General features: G+C 39.3%; 1 long non-coding RNA gene across 3 annotated transcripts; it reads left to right on the top strand.

The window, feature by feature from the left end:
- Positions 1–8,243: 8,243 nt before the first annotated feature.
- LOC145097902 (uncharacterized) lies at positions 8,244–11,086 on the top strand. Of its 3 annotated transcripts, none has more exons than XR_013704523.1 (4): positions 8,244–8,879; positions 8,967–9,672; positions 9,781–10,504; positions 10,626–11,086. It is a non-coding gene; the product is annotated as an uncharacterized LOC145097902 (long non-coding RNA). The 3 variants fall into 3 exon arrangements; XR_013704522.1 differs by having other exon boundaries at positions 10,620–11,086; XR_013704521.1 differs by lacking the exon at positions 10,626–11,086 and having other exon boundaries at positions 8,250–8,879; positions 9,781–10,600.
- Positions 11,087–11,914: the final 828 nt, after the last annotated feature.

Below are 11,914 nucleotides of genomic sequence, written 5' to 3'. Positions count from 1 at the left end.
AATCGAGCAAAATCGCATATATAGTGAATACATGGTGACGACTCGGCGAGTCGTTCATCAGACTCGGCGAGTCTGCTCGCGAGTCTCCGAGTTGTCCCTTTTTCGTTGTGCCGAGTGGGTGTAGTGAGTCACGGGGTGTGACTTAGTGAGTTGGAAGCCAAACTCATCCATGGAGGAACTCGGCGAGTCCATTCCCTGACTCGACGAGTTCAAGGCAATCTCCTTAGATCAAGAACAGACTCGGCGAGTTGTTCATACAACTCGGCGAGTCACAGCATAAAGTGTTCTTCGGATGAAGATGAACTCGGCGAGTTGTTTATACAACTCGGCGAGTAGGATGAAGGACTTGAACCTCAGTTAAGAAGAAGAACTCGTTGAGGCAACGCCTAACGCGACGAGTAGGGTCGGGATCCAGGACAGTCGTTTGGTTAGGGACTCGGTGAGTTGGAGAGCCAACTCGGCGAGTCGGGTCAACTGAAAGTTGACTCTGACTTTGACTTATGACATGATCAGGGGTAAAATGGTCATTTTACCCAATGGGCAGTTAGCAGTGATTGACTGAGTATGTTGTGGGATTTGCAGCCGGAGGATTTTCGGAGCAACAGTAGGCAGTCAGTTCTCGACCAGATTAGCAGCTATTTCGAGGTGAGTTTCCTTTTCAGTAGAAACGGGTCTAAGGCACCAAGGCCGACCCGTGTAGACGAGATGTTAGTACGAGAGTGTGGGCCGAGCCCGTATCTCTGGGTTTAGTCGAGTATGATATATGTGTCAATATGATAGAGTTGCTTATACTTGTTGTCTGTGTGATACTTGTATATTATGGGTTAGCGGTTGAGTGTGGGCAGGGCCCGTATCTCTCCGAGGTTGGAGTGTGGGCTAGGCCTGTATCTCCCAGATAGTAGAGTGTGGACGAGGCCCGTATCTCCCAGCTAGCGAAGTGTGGGCAGGGCCCGTATCTTCACAAGTGTGGGCGAGGCCCGTATCTCCCGGATAGCGAAGTGTGGGCAGGGCCTGTATCTTCCCGAGTGTGGGCGGGGCCCATAACTCCTAGCTGAACGTTGTTTGTTATATGCTTGCATGGTATGAGGTATTATGGGGGGACTCACTAAGCTTCGTGCTTACGGTTTTCAGTTTTGGTTTCAGGTACCTCCTCAGCTAGGGGAAAGGAGCCGGCGCGGTAGCAGCATGTCACACACACTCTCTTGGTTCCGCAGTTACGAGTTTATTCTGGGATTGATACTCTGATATTTTGATCGATCGAATGTTGTGGTTTTTAATTTGGTTTTCGATGTGAAGTGGTTCAACTAAACAATGTTTTAATTGTTAACGTTTTCTATGTAATGTTTTATAAACGAAATTTTTGGACGTGAAATTTTGGGTCGTTTCAATTTCAAAAATAAGTTAACACTACACAAAATATGGTGTTGTTTAACAAGTTTTTTAGACATTTAGAATGTTAGGAAGGCTAAAATAGTCATTTATAAATTTTTAATGTCTTTACTCTTTGGTCATCTTATTTGTATTAACAGAAATATATAAGCACGTTTCCCACATACTAAGCTATCAACAACCATATGTCCTTAGAAATATTTACAATAATGAAACAATGCTAGATCAGTATTAGCTTTGACATATTTGTGATCAAAGTACAAACATGACAAAATGATGAAGCACAATTAAACTGTTAAAAGGGCAAGAAAGAGAGAACAAGTCAGATATAATAAAATTTTTTGACCTAGATGCTAAAACATAATGAAGGGATTGTCACCCTTCATCTCCCTCTTGCAATTACCACTAAATCACTAATAGTTCTAATAAAGTTACCAAGAAAGGCTTTTTATGATCATTGTTGGTATTTAAGTTGGTATTACAACTATCATGGCTGAAGATGTCATATACTATTTGTTATGTAGAGTATTGAAGTTAGGAAAAAGGGGGGTTTGAGACGTTTGACATAAAGAAAAAAAAGATATATATATATATATATATATATATATATATATATATATATATATATATATATATGGTAGGAAGCTGCATACTTCGAAAGAGGTGATTTTCAAGGCTTCCTCGAAATATGAACTCATAAACAAGCAATATGTGGTCATCTTCACAGCAATACCCAATCAATTTCACCAAATTGGGATGTCTGAGTTGAACAAGGAAATTAACTTCAGTCTACAACACAAAACACCATTACAGATATGGATTAATGGTATAAGGAAGATAAAACAAAACAAAGAATTAGTTGCTGCATTAACAGAGAACTAGAGGAGCTTACAAGCCATTATTTGTGGCCTTAAAGACTCTCCTTGTTGAGAACCTTAACAGCAACAGGCAGAAATTTGAGACCAACCTGAACATTCTCATCAATATAGCCCTTGTAAACAGTCCCAAAAGAAACAACCCTTAAGTCAAAAAGAAATAGCACCTGTTATAATCTTGATCTTTTTAAACAAGTTGTAATGATCGAATAACATAAATAATGGGAGCCATGGAACCATGAAAACCTTCAAGAAACCAAACCCACATAAAAATCCCTATCAGAAAATGTAAAATTTTACAAAAAAACGTAAATATTTCAATAACCTCCAAAATTGTATTCCTTCAAAACTATATAGGTTAAAATTGCATTTAGCTGCCATAGAATGTGTTGAATCAAGAATAACATACATTCATAAACATAACCATATGAAGGAGGTGGTAGAGGACGGACAAGCTAGGGCAGATAAGAGTGGAGCAGGGCGGTGAAGCAGTAGTGTAGGCCACGAACCACAAATGAGGCACGATTCTGTCTCCCAAAACTCTGAATTGATAAACTGTGGGATAGACAACAAGATTTTTTGATTTTTGGGAATGAATCAGAGCAGGTATCCTTAGAGGATTTGAGTTTAGGTGACCGACGTTTGTCTCGAGGAAGGGAGAAGAATCGGTAAGTGCCAAAGGGATATAGGAACAAGAAAGAATGGGAAATTTAGATATCGCTTTTCCAGTTAGGGTTTTACAGAGGAGAATACAAGAAGAATCAAAATCGAAATCAGATGCATGAATAAAGGAGAAAGAAGAGCAATTTTTACAATACAGAGGAGTGCACCTTACCAAATCATCCTTCGATTGACTGCAATTTGGAGTCAAATCGATATCGATTCAGCTAGATAATACCAATTTCAATTTCAATTTCATCTACTCCAAGTCTTTGTGGCCTATAAAACACGGTGTGTGGCTGATGATGGACAACCTGCGAGCTGCTGGTACGAGCTGCTGGTTTGTACCCAACGCTTTACCAACAATACCTTCTCCCGATACGAGCTGCTGGGTTGAGGTCGCCTCAAAGAACCCTAAAATCTCTGGATCGAACACATACGAAGCGGATTCAATCACATAAATGGGCCCGGATCTTCCTTCACATGGGCCCCATGTTTGCCTTGTCTAATTACTGGAAACCATAGTTGAACAAGAAGGTCTGTGTCCATTATGCATTTTTCATTCAATAGTCAAAGTCTTGAACCAATCGATCATCAAAGAATTCTTGATAGTCATCAAGAGGGTTCAAATCTGTTTCCTCTGGGGAAACGATTAGATCAAATCTGTTTCCTTTGGGGAAACGACTGGAAACCATATACGGATTAGGGTTTACAGAGAAAATGAGAAGGAGAGATTGAAGGTTGTCGGCTGGTGGCGTACTTTCCTTGATCAACGTCGACGACCGGGAATGGCAAGTAACGATGGTCGAAGTGTGAAGGAAGAAGTAGGTGGCAGTCAATGTCGGCAGGGGGAAGGAAGGAGCGTCGATAATTAGGGCAAGAGGGAAAGGAACAAAAAGGAAGGCGGGGATTTTAATTTTTTAGGATTTCATTTTCCCCCTCAGCTACTAAAGGATGGAAGGCGCATTTCCATTAAAATTTATAAAGCGACATCCTCAGACGACACACATTTTATTATAGGCGCCCTCCGTGTTTTTTTTAGACACTAATTTAAGGGTACGCAAAAATGCGCGCCCTAAATCCTTAAAATTTATAGAGAGATGACATTATTTTTAGATCACACTCGTTTGCATATCGTGAATCAATGCGTATCAAAAATTGCGCGTCGTAAAAGGCTGTTTTTCTAGTAGTGTGTGCGCCAGGTTCTGATGGAGGAGGTGCACAAATCTCGGTTCTCCATTCATCCCGGGGTGACAAAGATGTATAGGGATCTTCGTCTGGATTATTGGTGACCCTGCATGAAGCGGGATGTTGAATGCTTCGTGGAGAGGTGCTTGACCTGCAGGAAGGTCAAGGTTGAGCATCAGAGACCTCACGGCAAAATGCAGCCTTTGGATATTCCGCTGTGGAAATGGGAAGACATCACGATGGATTTTATCACAAAGCTTCCCAGGACCACGTGGGGAGTGGATTCGATTTGGGTCATCGTTGATCAATTGACTAAGAGCGCCCATTTTATCCCGATTCAGTAGAGCATCTCGGCCGAGAAGTTGGCCGACATCTATATCCTGGAGGTGGTGGCACGACACGGTGTGCCAGTTTCTATGATTTCGGACAGGGATGTGCGATTCACTTCCAGATTTTGGAAGAAGTTTCATGACGAGATGGGTACTCGTCTGCATTTTAGTACCGCCTTTCACTTGCAGACGGATGGTCAGAGTGAGCGGACCATCCAGACCTTGGAGGATATGTTGCGAGCATGCGTGTTAGACTTCGGGGGTAGTTGGGATACCTACCTCCCATTGGCATAATTCTCCTATAACAATAGTTATCATGCGAGCATTGACCATCCTCCCTTCGAGATGCTATATGGGAGGAAGTGCAGGACCCCGATATGTTGGGGCGAGGTTGGCCAGAGGGTGATGGAGAGCACTGAGGTAGTGCTCAAGACGACAGAGAAGATTCAGCAGGTCCAGAGCAGGCTTCAGACTGCTCAGTGTCGGCAGAAAAGCTATGCCGATAAGTGCTGATCAGACCTGGAGTTCCAGGTCAGGGATATGGTTCTCCTGAAGGTGTCGTCATGGAAAGGCGTAACCCGATTCAGGAAACAGGGCAAGTTGGGCCCCAGGTACATTGGACCGTTCAAGGTTATAGCCCGGGTGGGCAAGGTGGCTTATAGGCTGGAATTGCCAGCCGAACTCAGTCAGATACACAACACTTTCCATGTTTCTCAGCTGCGGAAGTTCCTGGTGGACGCCTCAGCAGTGGTACCCTTGGAGGACATTCAGGTTGATGGCAGCCTGAACTACATTGAGCGAACGGTGGCAATCCTCGATCGGAAGTCGAAGGATTTAAGGAACAAAAGAGTGGAGCTTGTAAAGGTGCAATGGCAACACTGGAAGGGGTCAAAATGGACTTGGGAGCCGGCGGACGAGATGACAGAGCATTACCCCGAGCTGTTTCAGGATCGAACAGCAGACTTCAAGGACGAAGTCTAAAATAAGTAGGGGAGATTTATAGCACTTGGTTCTTGGTACGTATTCTTTTCTTAATATTTTTGCATTTTGGCCTTGGACTCGGCGAGTCGAAGGACCAACTCGCCGAGTAGAAGTGGGATGAGACGCGGGGTTTAAGCTGTGGACTCGACGAGTCGGGTCCCGGACTCGACGAGTAGGCGAACCAACTCGGCGAGTCAGGTCAACTAGAAGTTGACTTTGACTTGGACTTGGTCAGGGGTAAAATGGTCATTTTACCCTAAGTACAGTTAGCAGTGTATGACTAAGTGTTTTGTGGGAATTATAACCGGAGGATTTCCGAAGCAGCAGCGGCAGCAGTCATAGGATTCCCGCACAGATCAGCAACTACTTCGAGGTGAGTTGTCTTCCAGTAGCGGTGAGTTACCTTCAAGGTGAGTTGCCTGACAGTATTTGTATGTTATGTGGATTTATGGTATGTGGTACGATGGGGGAACTCACTAAGCTTCGTGCTTACAGTTTACAGTTTTGTTTTCAGGTACCTCTTCATCGAAGGGGAAGGAGTTGGCACGGTAGCTGCACATCATACACGCACATTGTTTTCCGCACCATGAGTTATTCTGGGATTTTGTACTCTGACACAATGGTTGTTTTTATGTTTTGGTTTTCAGACAAGAAATATGTTTATGAACTGATATGATCAAACGATGTTTATTCACAAATTCTTTCCAAAGTATTTATTTAAAAATAAAATTTTTGGACGTGAAAATTGGGTCGTTACAGCTTAGCGTACAGTCGAGTACTCCCCACGTACTCGGTTGGGCTACCTCTTTTGACATTGTTGTTTTAGGCCTTATGGGTCATCTGAAATTGAGCCTTTGGACTGAGGAAGTTTATTGGGCCTAGGGGTAAGGCCCATATTGGGGTTTGGGCCCAATTTGTAAAATTAGGCCATAAATGGGCCTTGGAGGAGCAAGTGGTTTTGGGCCTTGGTCTTGGATCATATTAGGTCAAGGGTAAAATGGTCATTTTACCCTGAGAATGGATATTTGAATATAGAATGGAACCCAAGTGTTGATTTGGTGTTATTATGTTCTGTTAGCTCGAGGAGTCATCAGGGTAGCAACTAGGGATTTATTTTAGTGAGACTCAGCATTCGAGGTAAGCTTCCTCACTAGGTTTAGCGGGTTTAAGGCACCAAAGCCAACCCTTGATTGGTTATGTTGATATACTGGTTGTCTGTGTGATACTTGTATGTTCTTGTATATGTATGTTTATTGGGCGGGGCCCGTTATGCGAGTGTGAGTGGGGCCCGTTATACGAGTGTGGGCGGGGCCTGTATCTTATTAGGCGGGGTCGGTTATGCGAGTGTGGGTGGGGCCTGTATCTCATTGAGCGGGGCCCATTATATGATATGTTTGATATGCGGTATCTTGGATAGCTCACTAAGCTTTGTGCTTACGGTTTTAGTTTATATTTCAGGTACTTCCAGTTCCAAGGGGGAATAACTCGGGCTGACTGCATCGCACACACCATAGGGATTCTGTTTATGGGACATACTCTAATTTTCATGATGTTTGACATACTTATTTGATTAGGATGTATGAACAATGTTTTTGGAATGATGTTTTTACTTAAATAAAAATTGAAATTTTTGGGTCATGTTTTAAGGATGTTACAAGTAACTAAAATATTCAGCTTATAATTAAAAAAAGAAAATAAGATAAAGTTATGGAAAATATTGGTACCTTTTGTATAACCAAATGGGGAAGCATGAATGAAAATATTATGCTCTCAATGCAAGAAAAATGTGGTGTGGTGAGCTTCGATTAAAGAAAAATTAGTGAATCAAAAGCACATTATGAAAAAAATCTATATTGATAAAAGAATTGACAAGCTTTAAGCTTTTTAACCTTTGCTTAAATCGGTTTCCATTTGCATCATTATGAGGATACTTCTTTGTTTATGATTCTTCTTTACTGGCTGTTAGAAAGAGAAAAAATAACATATAAATACACATTAATACATATTTCTAGACAAATAAATACACAGATACATACATATGTACACATAGATACATACAAATACAAACAAAAGTCCAGACACATACAGTCACAGAAATACACAAAGATCCAGATTTACAAATAAATCCAAATTTTTTTTGACAAATATATACACCTACACAGATAGAAACACTCGCATACAAAACACATACATAGATAGAAAACATCTACATACAAAGATACACACATATATACATAGACTTACACACAATGATACAGATACACATATAGAAACACATACATATATAGACACACACACACATAGATACACAAACTTAAACAAAGTGATACAGAGACTGATAGAAGGAGACGACCTCCATATCTCTTGTCACATCCTTCATAGGAGAAACCACAAATCCATGTGAAGAGAGCAAGTAGGGGTGGTTTAAATAACGCAACAAATTCCTAAAAAATGGGGTGAAATACTTACAATCAAATTGATAGATATTTGTAATCAGCAACCAGTTCATTGGTAAATTAGGGGCCAGATAATTACAATCAAGTTGAAGTGTAACCTAGCAATCCAAAATTAAAGCCTAATTATTTGGAAATCACAAGCCGCCATTGAAACCTCTTTCAAATTCTTTGAAACCTTCATAAGAATGAAGACATCGATCGATTTTAAGAGGTGCAACCCTTAAAGCATCATATACAACAACTTTAGTCCTTAAATAAATTATGAATCTTAAAGTCACGTCACCCCAAATGAATCAGTCAACAATTGACCCAACCCACCCATATATCTTCCACCGCCACTACCACTCAATCATGTCGTGTTATCACACATGTCGACCCTTCGTAACCTACAATGCACTACATCTATTGGTTGGTTCACTTATAGGCTTCTCTTCTTATCCTGCTTGCGATCACACATAAACTTGAAAGAGGTATCTCTCTTTTTATCCTTTTAGTTTGTGATCACATACCATTCCCCTACTTCAAATTCATTGCACCCATACACTGTCCTTTGAATTCGGTTTCATTCAAATGGAAACTTTAATCGATCCCACAAAATCAGAGCAAATCACCCCAGTCGTTTCCTTCCTATCTAAAATTGAAACCCTAGACAATCCCCTATCACACGTATGTTTTCTTTCATATCTCGCGTACAAATCTACTACACTTTTTCTTCCCATCTCCTCGGCACTATTCTTCATCCCTCTATCTTCCTCTTAATCGATTCATGTAACTGATTTAGATAGAGAAATCTCGATTTATATTAAATTATCAAAGTTTACTAAATCGATCAGAGGTTGGGTGAAGTTTAGAACATTCAAAATTGGCGAATAATGATTCCTTCAAAATGTGAAATGGCATTTGATCGCTCCTCTCTTGTTCTCTCTCTCACTACATTTTTCTCCAAAACCCTACACTTCACCGTCACTGGGATCAATTTTGAAGAAGAAAATGATTTGCAGGTCTCATTTATTCTGGTTTAAATTACACACGTTACATCTTATGTGGTAAGTATTTTAATGGTGCATTTCTTTATCGACTATTTTCAGGGTGCTAAATCGTTGAAGATGGACTTGGACACCTCTATTGTTGTTTTTTCTCTAGAAATCTCAAACTCATGTCTTCTTTTTTATAACAGGGGAACCTAAGGTGTTACTATATGTTCTTTTCATTCAGTATATCATACAGGCAGTCAAAGTGAAGGAAAAAGTTTTAAATTGATATTTTGTTACTGTTGTTTCTAAAATACATGGTTGTGATTTTTTTCGTATAACATGGTTGTGATTTTTAGGTCCAAATAAAAATTATGTTCAGACCAAGAAGTGATTAGCACCATATTTACTTCAGTTGAAGGAGATTGAAGCCAAAGTTCTAACATTTATGTGAATTTATGATAAAGGCTGAAGAAAAGATAGTTCGATGTTGTTCAATTTGCTAAATTGAAGGACAAATGAAATTTGTTCATCGTTGCAGACTTGCTACTAGAGGTGGGACTCCGTCTAGGCTTGATTTAGGGTTGGGATGACACCTCTTTGATCTGATTTTGGCAAGGAACATGTAACCCACATTTATTGTTGCCTCCTTTCTAAAAAATGTCACACTTTCCTTTTTATCGCAAGAAAACCCAAACGGATCACCACTATATGTTTGTTTGTATCGATAAATCTGTATGTGTGTGTATTTCTTTGATCCTTCAGATTTGGATCTCTAGTGGGTTACATTTCATGTTTTCAAATTTGGATCTACAAATGAAGGGTAAATGCACACAAATTGATCTCTATGATTTGTTGCATATCTTATTTTAGTCTTTTGTAGAAAGATCATTATATGGCTTCTGATAATTCTTCATTGTGTTTGTTGCAGGTTACCAGACAAAACTGGAGTGTTTGTTACACTTATGGAAAACTCTTTTCCGGTACCCTAACATTAGGTTATCAGAAGCATACTTATTGTTGTATATAACAAATACACGATGTTAATAATATTATGAAAATCATTTTATATTTAAAATACAAACCTACCATAAGGAAACAATTATATATTTTTTCAAAATTATAATTTTCAATTATCATGATATGCTAGTCACCATTGTAACTTGATAGCTTGCCATGTGGGATGGTAAATGATGGAAGTGATTTGACGACTAGCAACATAAGAACAAAATCTTGGGTATGATTAACTCATTTTGACCTATTGGATTTTTAACCATGGAATCTAATGAGGGTAATGTCTAAATTTTATGTGTAACGTAAGGAAAGGCATTAGCTAGATTGTATTTAGTTTAAGCACATTTAAATAATCATGCCTATCATTTATAATCTTATTTTAGGAACATTATGTGATCGTATTGTGATTATCATGGACTCATACATATACTTGGAATTAGTCTATTTTTCTCAACCTCCGAATGAAAGAATCTTTTTGATGTTTTATGGACAAACCTTGCAGATTTGGCTGTTCGGCATTGCATTTATTGTGTAGTGAATGTCAATGGCAATGGTGAAAACTCATCTTAATAATTGCAACCAAACTTATTGATGTGGTTAAGATGAATGTTATCACAAGTGATTCAAGGCAATGATGATTGGTAAGTTACATTTACATGAACCAAACTATTATGATTTTCTGTATTGTATAATTTGTTGGAATAATTTTTATGTTGGTAAATGATGAAATTGATGGAGCTTTTGGTGTTGGCAAAGGGGTAGTGTACGTCAATTTATAGGTGTACCCTTTGAAGTCTGTTGATGTCATAAATCAAGCCAATTGTTCAAATATCAAAGAGAAACACCAAAGCATATAAGAGGCATTATATGCAGTGCCTTTATCAATTTGAACGGTCAAAGGTCAAATATATGATGGTCTGTATACTTTTTGATCATTTTTAGGCAACCAAAGCTTCGATTTCAATCAGTTTCAACCCATCATCCGCTAAACCCATTAATTTTTTGTTTTCCTCTAACTACTAATTTTTATAATGATCTTGATTGATGGCATGCATCATTTTATATAACTAAACACTCAAAGTGATGGAATTTCTAGCACCATAGGACTATCATGTAATTATATTGTATTTACATATTTTACATTTGTTTTGCTACAGATTCAAGATAAGTATAGTGTAACATCCCGAAAATTAAGGGTAAAATTTTCATTTTTATTACAATCAAAACACCATTGTGACTTTATCCAAACATTTAAAAGCATTTCAAAATAAAACAATTATCATAGTTCATTCCCAAAGATCACATATTGCGGAAAACACGGGTGTATGCGCTGCGATCAAGCCAGGCTTTTCCCTTTCGAACCGGATGTACCTGAAACCATAAACCACAAACTGTAAGATCAAAGCTTAGTGAGTTCCGCAAATACCACATACCAAACATATCAAACGATATATATATATATATATATATATATATATATATATATATAATATAACCAACCAATCAATAAAAGTGCTATGTGGCATCCATAGTCTTGTCATTATGCACGATTCGCCTCGTGGTCTTCCTTGCCAGGTCGTGGGCCAAACCCCTGGGTCTTACAGACAAGTGCCAAGAGCCACCTCTGAGTCTTCCATGCAAACATCACACAAACAACTAGCATACAATCTACTCTACTTAATTAATCAATTGTTAGAGTTCAGACTATGGTCTCTCATACAATTTGTCAGGAACTGCCTCCTGGTCTTTCATACCACTGCCAAGGGTTACCCTCGGGTCTTCCTACAATACATGAAATAAATGGACCAACTTTAGTGCCTTCGAACCATAGAACAGTGAGGAGACTCACTTCGAATACAGAAGCTAGGGTAAAATGACCATTTTACCCTTGACCCATCATGAACCAAAATGAGGTCCAAACCCAAAATAAAAAAGGCCCAAAAATGCTAGATCCATAAAAGCTTACTAATGGCCCAATTTTCCAAATTAGGCCCAACCCCATATGAGCCTTATCCTAAAGCCCAATAATTCCTTAGTTGATAACAAATCTC

This window comes from Lactuca serriola, chromosome 4 (genome assembly GCF_051521515.1).
Source record: "Lactuca serriola cultivar US96UC23 chromosome 4, Lser_US96UC23_V15, whole genome shotgun sequence".
NCBI lineage: Eukaryota > Viridiplantae > Streptophyta > Magnoliopsida > Asterales > Asteraceae > Lactuca > Lactuca serriola.
The sequence above is the reverse complement of the archived record's forward strand: the minus strand, read 5'-3'. Positions and strand labels throughout refer to the sequence as shown.